An 11,861-nucleotide genomic window follows, 5' to 3' on the forward strand; every position below is an offset into this window, starting at 1 on the left:
TGCCCCTGCTGAGCTCTCAGAGATGAATACCAAGTTGTCTCCACTGTCATGAAAGTAGCAGGGAACAGGTACAAATGTAGTGTAATTAACTTCCTGAGCTCACTATTGGCCACTGCTAGGATGAAATCTCCCAGCAGGGCTGTGCTCAGGCAGTCCACAGGCAGATGAAAGGTACCAGAAGTATTCAACAACATACATTGACCCTCAGCTAGCTAGTGAAGCAAGGCTGTCAAGCAAAGCTGGGCAAACTGCACTCCCATCATTTTATTTTGTATTGTGCAGGTCAGCCTTGGTATTTCTGTTTATGTGGCTGCCAGCCAAAAGTGTTTTAAAAGCCTTTTCAGACTGTAGCAAGTTAAAATATTCCCTTCCTTTATTGAACTTGTGGGTCTAAGCAGACTCACCCTTTCTGTTTAGATGGCAGAAGTTTGGGATTAGGACGGCCCATTACCTTAGTGCTTGCACAGTTAATATCATAAATATATATTCATTAATGCCCAGAACTCTAAACACAGAACTGAGTCTGAATTTAATAATGGTTGTAACAGACTTTTAATTGTCATTAACCATGAGTATTTCTTTCTACCCTAAGTTTTCTTTCCCATGCAAAACATACATACATGTGGATGCATTTTTAAGGAGTTGGGAACTATTCAAAACAAAAGTTATTTTGAGGGTTAGGAAATAGCTTTCTTGCAGCTGCCAAGTGATTTTGGAATAACTCTTTGCATGATGGAGTGGAGGAAAAAATGGAGACAAAAACATCAGTCCTTCAGTTCAAGCAAGCAAGCAACCAAACAAGTTTTTCATCTTCTTATGCTTCTGCGACCAGACCCTTCTTTATTTTCCATTTTGAAGTTGGGCGGAGGAGCTCCAGCCACATTTTCCTGACTGTGCCCCTTGTCAGCTAGACAAAAAAAAGGCAGGCAGACCTTCTCCTGGATTTTCCCCTCCTCCACCTTCAGGAGGTTTGAAAGAGAGAAGGAACATGTTCAATGATGGGCATGTGGAAAAGTTATTAGTCACACTTAGATAAGCTTATAAATGTACAAAGTAGCTCTTAGGGCCAGACACAGGGTTGAGGTGAAACATCTGAACCTCATCCAAACCCAGGGACCTTCAGGTGGTGTAAATCAGATAACATGATGCATCGCATCTGAGGCCTCAGTGCCAGGATTCATCTCCACAGTCTGTAAAGATCCTGGCTTATATTTAGAATATTAGAAAATGTTCATAAATAGCTGAAATATGTGAGCACTGATTAACAGTGAAATGCAACTATCCCTTTGATTTATTTTGTGCTTGCTTTGTATTTTAAAACAAGAAAAAGGGATCTTTTTCTTTACCTTCAGCACACTTTGTTCTTTCACCAATAGGATAAGTAGCTATAAAATTGTTCACAGGGGCAACTGAGAGATGGAAATCCTTAGAATGGGCATGGCCATCCATAGTGAATGCCTGCTGTCTCCAGTCTTGCACAATATGAATGTTGCATACAGATGCTAAGTTTCTATAAGCCTTGATGCTGCTTTACCTTAACATTTTGGACTAAACTAGGGGGTAAAACAACAACCAAAGCAACCGATCTCTCTTCCTTTACTTTTCTTCTTCCTTTGAAAAGCAACAGGCATTTCTGAGAGAAGAAAGGATAAAACTTGTGCTTTGCGGTGCTTACCTGAGGCCATGCCAGCACGCTGGAACTTCCCCAGAATACTATTTTCATCTTAAAGCACCTGAAATTATAAAAGATTGGACATCAGTAGTTTTAATCAATACTATTACAATATAAAATTGTTAAAAGTCAAAGTCATGCCTTCTGTAAGTCTTTTGCTTTCCAGATATTATTATGAAAGCTGAACACAAAACCCCCCAAAATTACAATTTGCTGACTTTTTTACTTATCTCCCAAAATTATCCTTTTCCCCAAGACATCAGATTATACTTTCTGGAGGTGGATAGGGTGTAATATATTTAGGATGGTTAAGCTGAGCAATCCTGTGGACTGGTTAATTTTGAAATCTGTACTTAGGCAGTCAGAGAAATATTTTTTGAAAATACTCTCTTTCCCCCTCCCCAAACTTGGCAGGAAAATTAAGCTCTGGGATGAAGTTTATCAGTGTAAAGTTTACAATGTTTTATGAAGGAAAAAGGGAAGAGGAGGGAGGAGAAAGAGTATGGCACTGAAAGAAAAACAAGCAACCAAGCTTTTTAAAATTGCTAGAGTGTAAGATCAATGGCCACTGCTTCTTGGTCAAACAAACCAGCCTTCTCAGCTCCTTGATATCAGGGCACATAGCTTATGGTGAAATTAACTCCTTTGCCATTAACTGGGAAGAGCTTACTTGGATGTTGGTGTAAAGCAAAAGATCAGGGAGAAAAGACATTCTCCAAGAACGGAGGAACATTCACATAGGGTTTGTCCGGCAGAGAAATCTCACCAAGTCCCTGACATTGTCAGGACAGGGGGAAATACTATGCTGTGGGAAGCCTGCTGTGTGGCATTTCATGCTATCAAAATCAGTTCCTACATGTGAAATCCGACCTATGGCAGACAAAGCCTTGTCAGAAATTGTAGGGACCGTGAGGAGTCTCACCCAGGCCCTTTGTGCTACTTGCAGTGAAGCACTCCTAGCACTAGGAGCGGCAGCCTATTTTCAAAAATATCTGACAAGTTTCTTTTGCTCCCTGACAGTGAGCTGTACCCAACACTTCTGTCCTTCCCCTAGCTCCAAAGTCCTTTGTAACTTCTGATCAAAAAATATACATGTACCAAATGAAGCTCCTTTCCTCCCCTCAATGTGCAGGCATCCCACCCCAATTAATTAACCCAACAGTGGCTTCACCTCTAAAAAGCTGTGACTCCCCACACTTTATCCCCCTCATTCAGCTTAAAGACATCAGCACATTCCTGACCTCATCACTTGTTAACTCCCTTTTGCTAACAGCCGCTGCATCCTCTCTCACTGGCCTTCTCTGATTTGATATGACTTGAACACTCACGCAAATAGTCTTCAAATCTGTTTATATGCTTGATTGCTACAATGGTGTATGAAGACCTCTGAAGCTGTGGTTTAGCACAGCTTTGGTATCCAGAACTGGGGGCCTTTCAGATCTTCTCTGGCTGCGCTGCCATGCTGCTCATTTTGCAAGCAGCCGGTAAGGAGTAGTAAAGCCCGAGTGAGAGCAAGACCTCTGCTGTTTTGTGTTTGATTAGCAAAGGTTAACCCTTTGGCAAAGTGCCAGAGGATTTAATGAACGTGGCAACAGCATCATTATACAGGAACATCAAGTGAAAAATTTTCTTCAGCAGACATTAAAAAAAAAAAAAGAAAAAATTGCAATGTAGCAGCATGATACCACTCCAAACACTTAGCTGTGCTACCAAAGTCTAGACATTATGATACTTAAAATAAAAATAAATATCTGACTTAGTTAATTCTTTATTTATCTTTTAGAATAATAGAGGAAGTGTTTCAAGAATAAAGGGTTCTCCAGAGATCTTCTGCAACACTCCCCTAAGTACATACTCCGTTCAATCTGTTTCATTCCAGACACTCGTTCAACAAGGCCCTAAAAACCATCAGTGATGAGGATAGCCCAGTGTTCTTTTGACAGAATTCTCTCCTTTTCTTGAAATAGATTGCAAAGTGGCTAGCACTGCATTCAATAGAGAGACTTTAAGCTGTTTGCTCCAAGAAGCTAATGCGGAGGTAGACAGCAGCAATAGCTGTTCAGAGAAGAAATCTGGAGGACAAGAAGCCAGGAAACTCTAAACTCATCAAACATTGAAAAATCAAGTTGATAGTGTTCTACAAAATGTCAGGCATATCTAGCCTGGAAATCCAGAGGAAGCACTCAAATGTCTAGCTGTTCATTTGACCTCTTTGATTAAAAGTACTTAGGTGATCAGACAATAACAAGCATTCCCATAAGATTTATTTTAGCAATTTTCACATTCAATTATAATAAAAAATATTTCACCTGAAGTAATGCAAACTAAATTTCCTGAATTCAGGTATATTTTAAAGTAAAAATTAATTCTTGGTCATTTTCACACTATGCAAAAATATTCTAATCATTTTTTCAACTGGTATAGCTAAACATGTTGTGCTCTGACTTAATGTATATATGACATTATTCTAGCTGGTATTTTCATCTGTTCCCAGGAAAATCTGAAGTCAGCATTTGTTTCCAAATCAATAACCTTGAGTTAGCACAGCTATTCAGCCCCATAATCATTGAAAGCTGTACCTCAATATCTCTTCTTACAGAACTAATTAAAATCCGTTGAATAGATGACATTTTAAAGCTTTTGGTGGAGCTTATGTTTAATAGATATTTTAGTGCATGATCTGTTCCTCTCCAGACCAAATGGTGCACACTGCTCCAGTGCTTTTCATCACTTTCTGTGTCTGAAGGACTCCTCATTTCACAGCATCACCCACTGTATTTCTGGTCTCTCAATATTTATTGTCATTTTGCAGCTATTTATCATACTGATGTCACCAGATTAAGATTGATACTTTATTAGATTTTCTGTCTGCTGTGGGATCTCTATGCTGCTGGGCGGGCGGGGGGGGTGTTGCAAGACGACAAACTGACTCTGAATAGGATCACCTCAAGACATTCCCTTTCTTTCCTTTAAACCTTAATTTCTGCCAAGGGCTGGATTGGAAGGAGGAAGAAACACATATGGGAAAGCTAGCAGTCCTGACTGCTGGTTGCTAAGAAGCCTGCAGACAGCTGCAAATTAGAGCAGCCTCTGTGCTACATTTTACAGCCAATGCTCCTTTGAGCAAGTCAAAACCCAAAGGCGATGAGCAAGTCAAAACCTAAAGATGCTGCTCACTTTGGGTTGTGAAGAGAGGCATCACACAGCTTTAACCCAGAGATCCTGAGCAATTTTTTTTCTCCCTTCTTTCTAGACAAGCAATTGCCAGGGCAAAACTGTGAGGTCTGAATGATCAAAAATTTACACTTTTCAACCTGAAAGTCCCTCTGTTTCTAGCATCTGCTATGGCATTTCTCAGAAATTATTGCACTCGTGGTGCCACCAATTGTGACAGGAACTAGGACTGTGGTAACAAGTCAGCAGCTGCCATGCAGTCTGGGGAAAGCTTCTGAAATGGAAAAGGTATGTCCAGACTGAGGTCCACATCTCAGATCCTAAACACTAGTTGTCAGGTGTTGAACATGGATCAATTTTGTTTACACTCCAGGCAGCCAAGGCATTTACGCCTCCAGCCATCTCTCTTTTGAACTGCTGGGACATTCAGTTTTGTATGAAGAAAGAGCAGTTGCTAAAACCTTATTTTCATGTGACACTGCAGACAGGACCAGTCAGAAAGCTTTTACTGACAGGCATTTCACATCTGTAGAAAGAAAAGGGAACACATGCTTACAAAATGCCTATTACACTCTAGGTAGATTTTACCCTAAGAACGGTCCCTCACATTTGTATTTCCTTCTGCATCCTTTGAAACCAACACTAAAACTTCTAGCTAAGCTGCATACTGTTTGTAACCTGTTGTGTGCTTTCTGTCAGAAACAACTGGGCTCAACACTAAGAAAAGCTTTCAACGTATCTGTACCTAACACATCTGTTAGGAAGCAAAAGAGGAGTTTGACTGCTGATGGTCAGTTATGTTGCCTCTTCATTGAAAAATGTAATAATAACATAAACCAGTCCTGTTTAAACTCTTGTTTATAAAATTTAAGTAGTATTACATTTTTTTGAATATCTGGCCTAGAATAAGCATTAAAGTAGCTTTCATACAACTCATAATGCCAAAAAATAAATGCAATTCTGCACATTCTTTTCTGAGAGCATCCACAAATGACGTGCAAGGCATACACACTGGCTGGAGGCCATAAGCAAAAGCATTGTATTAAAACTTTGTATGACATCAAGCCAAAAAACTACTTAGCATTTGTATCAGATCTCAACTGAATTATGAATTAAATAACCAAATCAAAACAAAAAGCATAAAGCACACTATATCATACAACTTTGGTTATATACACATGCGTGTAAGTGATGTGGATCTGTGGTGATTGATATAACCTCAGTGTGTGTGTGCAGAGAGGAAAAAAATACTTGAAGGACTGTGCTCAGCACACAGCATGCGCCCTTTGCCAGCAAGTGGATGATATCCCAGATGGGCTCCCCCTGGTGTTGAGAAGGTAATGTATTTCCCCCTTATTTCTTTGTGTCCATCAATAACGGTGTTAAGAAGTGCCAGAACTAATCATGGTGTTATTATGGCAGAATTCCTTATTTCACATAGACCCTTACTGATGGGATAGTATAGCTTTTCTATTACCTCTCAACCAGCGTTCATGAATACTATATATGACATATGGATATATACACACACACACATATATATATGTGTGCACTTTATGCACTTTATTACACTCAGCTTTCAATGCATGTACAGACCACTTCTAACTTTGAGAAACACCAAAAGCCATATTGTGAAACTTATCATCCACAAGTTAGCAACTATTTAACTATTCACAGTCAAAGATGAGAAACTGAATGCCCAGAGAGATGAGCCTCACAATAGCCAGGATCTGATTCCCCAGTACATGAAGCATTTTTATAATGCCTTTTAAATTCAGATCATGCCAAGACGCTAAGACCTGTGCACTGCTCACTTATGGAAGTCCAGCCTAAGAACCATGTGTGGCATCCCAGAAAATGGGGGACTACACAATTATCTATTTAACTGCTAGGTTCTTGATTTTTTAAATGTAGGACTCAGCATTATTTAGGAGCACTGTGGCACAGGCAATGGGTGGAATTATTCTTGCCATGAACATTAAGTAGGCACTTTAACCCTCATATTCCACATTATTTTTCACCCATTTGCCACCTTCTGCTACACCTAAAGCAGTAGTCCTGGAGATTACTTCCTTCTGCACTGCACAGCTATCATTCAGCGTGAGAGTGCAAGTACAATCCTTTCCATTATTACCCAGCTGGTAAGTGCTTAACTTTGTCACCTGAATGCCTTTTTGACATAAGCCTGTTTGTTTTTTGATGTAATCCCTTCCTTGGAAAAACATCCCCTCCCTTTTTGTCCTGAGATGCCAGGAGGTGACCCCAGCTTGGCTCGCTGGAAGAGCATGACCTCCTTACAGCCACAGCACCCTTCTTCGAGGCTGAAGTTCACAGCAGAGACGGGAAACTTTTTGCAGAATGAAACGGAAGGGAGAAGGAGACAAGAAACACACATCTCCAGCGGTTGTTCACAGATGTTTACTGACAGCAGGGGACTAAGGAAACCAGCCTGAGCTCTTAGCCCAAGAGAGAGTACGTCTTCGTGGTCCCAGACCTCTGTTCCCAGCATGCCCACCATCCCCTCTCCTCCTTCCAGTTCCTGCAAGCCCTCCCTCTTCATTCCATTCCTCTGTTCCAGCCCATGGCTCACTCATTGCCACCCACACCCTGGCTCCTGCCTCCTCCATCCTCACACCCTGCACTGTTATGTGTTAGCAGTACAACGCTCAGGCCAGATCCTAGGCCTGGTAAAAGCAGGAGTAAAATTCACAGTCACTCTACTGGCCTTCCTGGACCGGGTCCTGAATGCACAAAAGCAAAGCTGGTGTTAATTTTCCGTTCCCTCAGACAGTGCTGTTAGAGTTGGCACATTCTTCTTCGACTGGTGAAACAAGAAGCAGGGGGCGGGAGCTGGGGGAGCAGGCAAAGAACAGAAAGCATACGTAAAAGGAGGAATGATTGCACACATGTGCTGTGAATTCTTCTGCTCAGATTAATGTTTTCCTGTGAATTTAATTGGCTGCCTTCTGGTTTCGGCCAGATGACCAGTTACATTTCAGGACAGCCAAAAAGTTGAATATAAATGAAATATTTGGACAACAGGAGCCAATGTCTGTGAGCGAGTCCAGAAAATTATTAAATAAACAAAAAACACTGGAACTTCTAACTGCAGAGCATAGTAATTATTTTGTTCATTCACATGTAGTATTAATTCCTACTGCATGAACATGACTGACAAAAAAAAACCAAATCATCCTATTGTAACTTCAAAATGGAAGTTGTCCTTGCATCCCCATTACATGGGTAGCAACAGAACACTTCTCAATGAATAATCTAGCATCATTAGTTAGAACATCTAGAGTGTTTCATTGCAAATTAGCTAAACTTAAATTTGCTTGTTATTTAAACGCCCTCCAGCCCCAGCAGCAACCTGTTGTCAAGTGGCACTGAAAGGAAAAATCTGTGCTAGTGATTACAGTGGTGGGACTTGATCCCCAAAGGTGACAGTAGACTTTTTATTGCTGTCTTCAGCTGACTGTTCATTTAATTCTTTTCACTAGTCTATCTGATGGATTGGCTCCTGTGTAGCCAGTTTATCTTCATGGAAGTGTCAGCATGATCCACCTATGGGCCAGGTTCTCCCCTTACCACCCCACATCTGGGCTGATCTTGAATAGCTACCGAGAATTCATCATCCACAAAGGAAAACTCCCAGTTGGCATCAACCCAACACAGCTCCCTCTTAAGCCAGCTACTCTCCTTGCTCTGTGTGGGAGAGCACAGGGTGTTTTCTTATGCCTTGCCAATTCTTCACTGGCTTGTGGCATAAACCACTGGGGAAAACTTTCCTGATCCAACTCACAGTTTGTCCTGGCCTCATGAGCGTGTTTAACAGGACTAAGCAACACAAGAGAGCAATGCAGCAAGAATTCAGTTCTATGTTTTTAAGCATCTCTTCCTTCCTGGGGACAGCTATGCATGGGAGAAAGAGGTCTGAATGCCTACTTCTGCATCTGTTGCGAATCCTATCTACCTTGCACACTAGCTCCCCAGAGGTCTAGCAACCAGGGCAAGGCAACTGATCCCTGACAGTCCTTTTGTCCCCACTCTGTCCCTGTCAAGACTGGGGTTTTTATTAGGAAAATAGAGCAGGAGAAAAAGTATTGCCATAATAGTTATATAGCTATGTTTCACCATTTAAATACTCTCACTATTGCTTCTCACCCAATCTTTTGAAAACCTGCCTTCAATTTACAGACCCACCTCTCCCACTGGAAGGTGCACCAGTGCTTGTAGCAGAAAACAGTTTAGGGATCAAGCACACATGCTTTGTTCTTTCTCCTGGTCTTCGATCTTCGATTCTTTTTTTCAGATTTGTCAAGATCTTCCCATCCAAAGACTCTTAAAGAATTAAGTCTCAAGAACTACTCAGGAAACTTCTCAATTCAGTTTCTGTTACAAGAACGGCACAATGCAGGCTCAAAACTCTCTGGTCTTGCATCCATGTTATCTGAGGACGGAAGGAAAGGAGCCTTCCCACAGAGGAAATTAGCCAGCTTAGTCTTCAGGCAGTGGAGAGCTAGATAAATCACAGATTTGTCAGATTAGAGGAAAAAAAAAGGCAGAATATTTGTCAAATATTATCAAATTTGTCAATACTATCAAATTGGATAAGGCTCAGGGGAGAAGTTACTGGTGTACAAGATGCTGGCAGTAGCCAAATCCATAGCTGAGGGGCAGATGCCGGGGAGCATAACAATATTTAAGTAATGAAAATATTATATGCAACCAGAAGATAAAAAATATTACATGTAATCAGATCAGAAAGCATCATCTGAAGTAAATGTGCTTCAGTGCCAATGGATGTTCTCCTGCAAAAGGAAAAGTTATATAATAACTCCAGGGAGAACAATTGATAAAGCAAATTGTGGATACTAGGCTGCCCTTTGTCATTCCAAACTATTTGCCATTTTTTTGAGCTTCTCTGGGTCTAGACATTGTTTAACAGAGCATCCTCAAGAAACTGGCCATCACATCAGAGAAATATCTTGTAATATCATGACAGTATCTTTTGGAAACAGACCTCAAATCCATTTATCAATTGTAATTCATAAGTTTGCAACACCAGAAAGTATGATAACACAAATTCTCTTTGGCCTCTCATACATACTGATTTCTCTTTGCAAATAAAATATTTTGGTTTAATACAGTTGACAACAATGGCAAATGTGGGTCTTCTGCAGTTCAGGGTATCAGGCCATTTCTCATTTAAAAATTTACCCAGTGATCCTTAGAAACATCCAGTGGGAGTTACGTTTCCACAGGTATAGAAAATTATATGCCCTTAATTCAAATGGAGCTAACAAAAACACTTGCTTTTGGAATGATAAGAAATTATAATCTGATATAAATCAGAAAACCTTTAACTCTGTTCAGAACACATTTCTGCTCAGGAGGCAAGCTGACTGGAAATATCTCTAAAAGTGATATATATGTGCATAACTACTGGCCCTTTCTCTGACCTGACCCCTGATGGAAAACTGGGGTTACAAAGGTGCAGCAAGGACAAGAGCCAGTGGCTGGGAATTGAAGCTTATCAAATCTAAACTAAAGTACGATGGAAATTTTCTAACAAACAGATGGGGTAACTGACCATAAGAACAGTTTGTGGAGAGTTGTGATGAATTCTCCCCACCACTTGCAATTCCTAATTCAGGACTGGATGTTTTTCCACTAGATAGACCAAACAAGAATTAAGTCAGAGAAAGCTAATGGCCTGGGTTGTAGCAAAGGTCAGACAAGAGGATACCAAAGGCCTTTCTCGGCCTTATAATCTTTGAGTCTCCTAAATAAAAAGTTCAGGGTTTACAAATCGCAGCATAAATCCTATTCTATTTCAGGCTGCTTTCAAACTTAGGCAACGAAAGAAGAGGGAAAATAAACAGATGGTGCAAGACAAAATCATCTGAGTGATGAACAGAAAACCCTATCCATGCATCAAGTGTGGCAGAAGATCTTCCCAGGGGTCTGTCTTATCAGTGATCTGGTTTACTTTGGCCTATATGGCAGAAAAAGAAAACAGCCCAAATCCTGATAATTATATAGAAGTGATTGTATCATGCAGTGATAATGAATTTCAATAGCTCTATTAGAAGGGCAGTATGGCCTGAAATACCCCCTTCTCATGGATGGTGGCTTTTCTGGGTTGTCCCTTATCTAACAGGAGGGTGTTTTTCCAGAGCACAAATTCTTTAAAAGCAGAGAAGTGTTAAGAGATTCCTTCTTTGCTTGATAGAGTTACCTCCTTTGTCATTCCAGTTTGATGGCTGAACTCCAAACCAGACCTAGGCAACAGTCAGATTTTTTTTTTTAAAAGCAAGAAAAGAGACATCTTTCTCTGTTGTTTTGAAAGCAGGAGCTATGACAAATCTGGTTGGGAGCACAGCCACCCAAATAGTTGACTCATCACAGCAGAGCAGTACGTGAACTCCAGCACTGCAGGGTGGAGGATGGGAAGGAGAAGAGAAGGCAAAGAGGGTGGGAGGATCTCTTTAAGTGGGTCTGCCACCACAGGGTTTGGCATGTGGAAGAGCCATGTCTGGGGTTGCAAGATGCACTGTGTTATAAGTATTCTCTTAGAGAAGGGCTCATCTTAGATTCTTGTGGAGCCTTAAAAGCTGATGGCTCATGGCCTGTTTCATTTATTGGTGTTTTCTTGTCATAAATTTCCCATCATGCATTTTCTGAATGAGAAGGACTTGCTCACAAATGTTAAAAAGGTCAGGAGAAGGCATGGATGTTTTACCCAGCTCCCCAACAATCCCTGTTATTCTGCCTCTTCTGTTCCCATCTTCACACCACCAGCATGCAGTGAAGAACACGACATTTATGGGGATGGTTGAGAGGGGAATCCTTGGATTTTTCTGAATGCCTCTTAATTACTGCTAGAAGACCAGAAGGAAGAAGGAAATGGAATTTTACACTACCTGGAATTGCATTTTCAGGATCCTTTTCACTATTTCAACCCAAACATAATGTGTTCCTTAAGCAGTGAGGACATTTAGTAGATTGGTGC

General features: G+C 40.8%; 1 long non-coding RNA gene across 1 annotated transcript; it reads right to left on the minus strand.

Annotated features, from left to right (window-relative positions):
• Positions 1–528: 528 nt before the first annotated feature.
• LOC134174562 (uncharacterized) lies at positions 529–1,766 on the minus strand. The gene is made up of 2 exons (XR_009968692.1): positions 1,676–1,766; positions 529–959 (listed from the first exon to the last, which is right to left on the minus strand). It is a non-coding gene; the product is annotated as an uncharacterized LOC134174562 (long non-coding RNA).
• Between the last annotated feature and the right edge of the window lie 10,095 nt (positions 1,767–11,861).

The sequence above is a fragment of the Pezoporus occidentalis genome, unplaced genomic scaffold, assembly GCF_034315485.1.
Source record: "Pezoporus occidentalis ecotype Australia unplaced genomic scaffold, CSIRO_AGI_Poc_V1 ctg61, whole genome shotgun sequence".
Classification (NCBI taxonomy): Eukaryota; Metazoa; Chordata; class Aves; order Psittaciformes; family Psittacidae; genus Pezoporus; species Pezoporus occidentalis.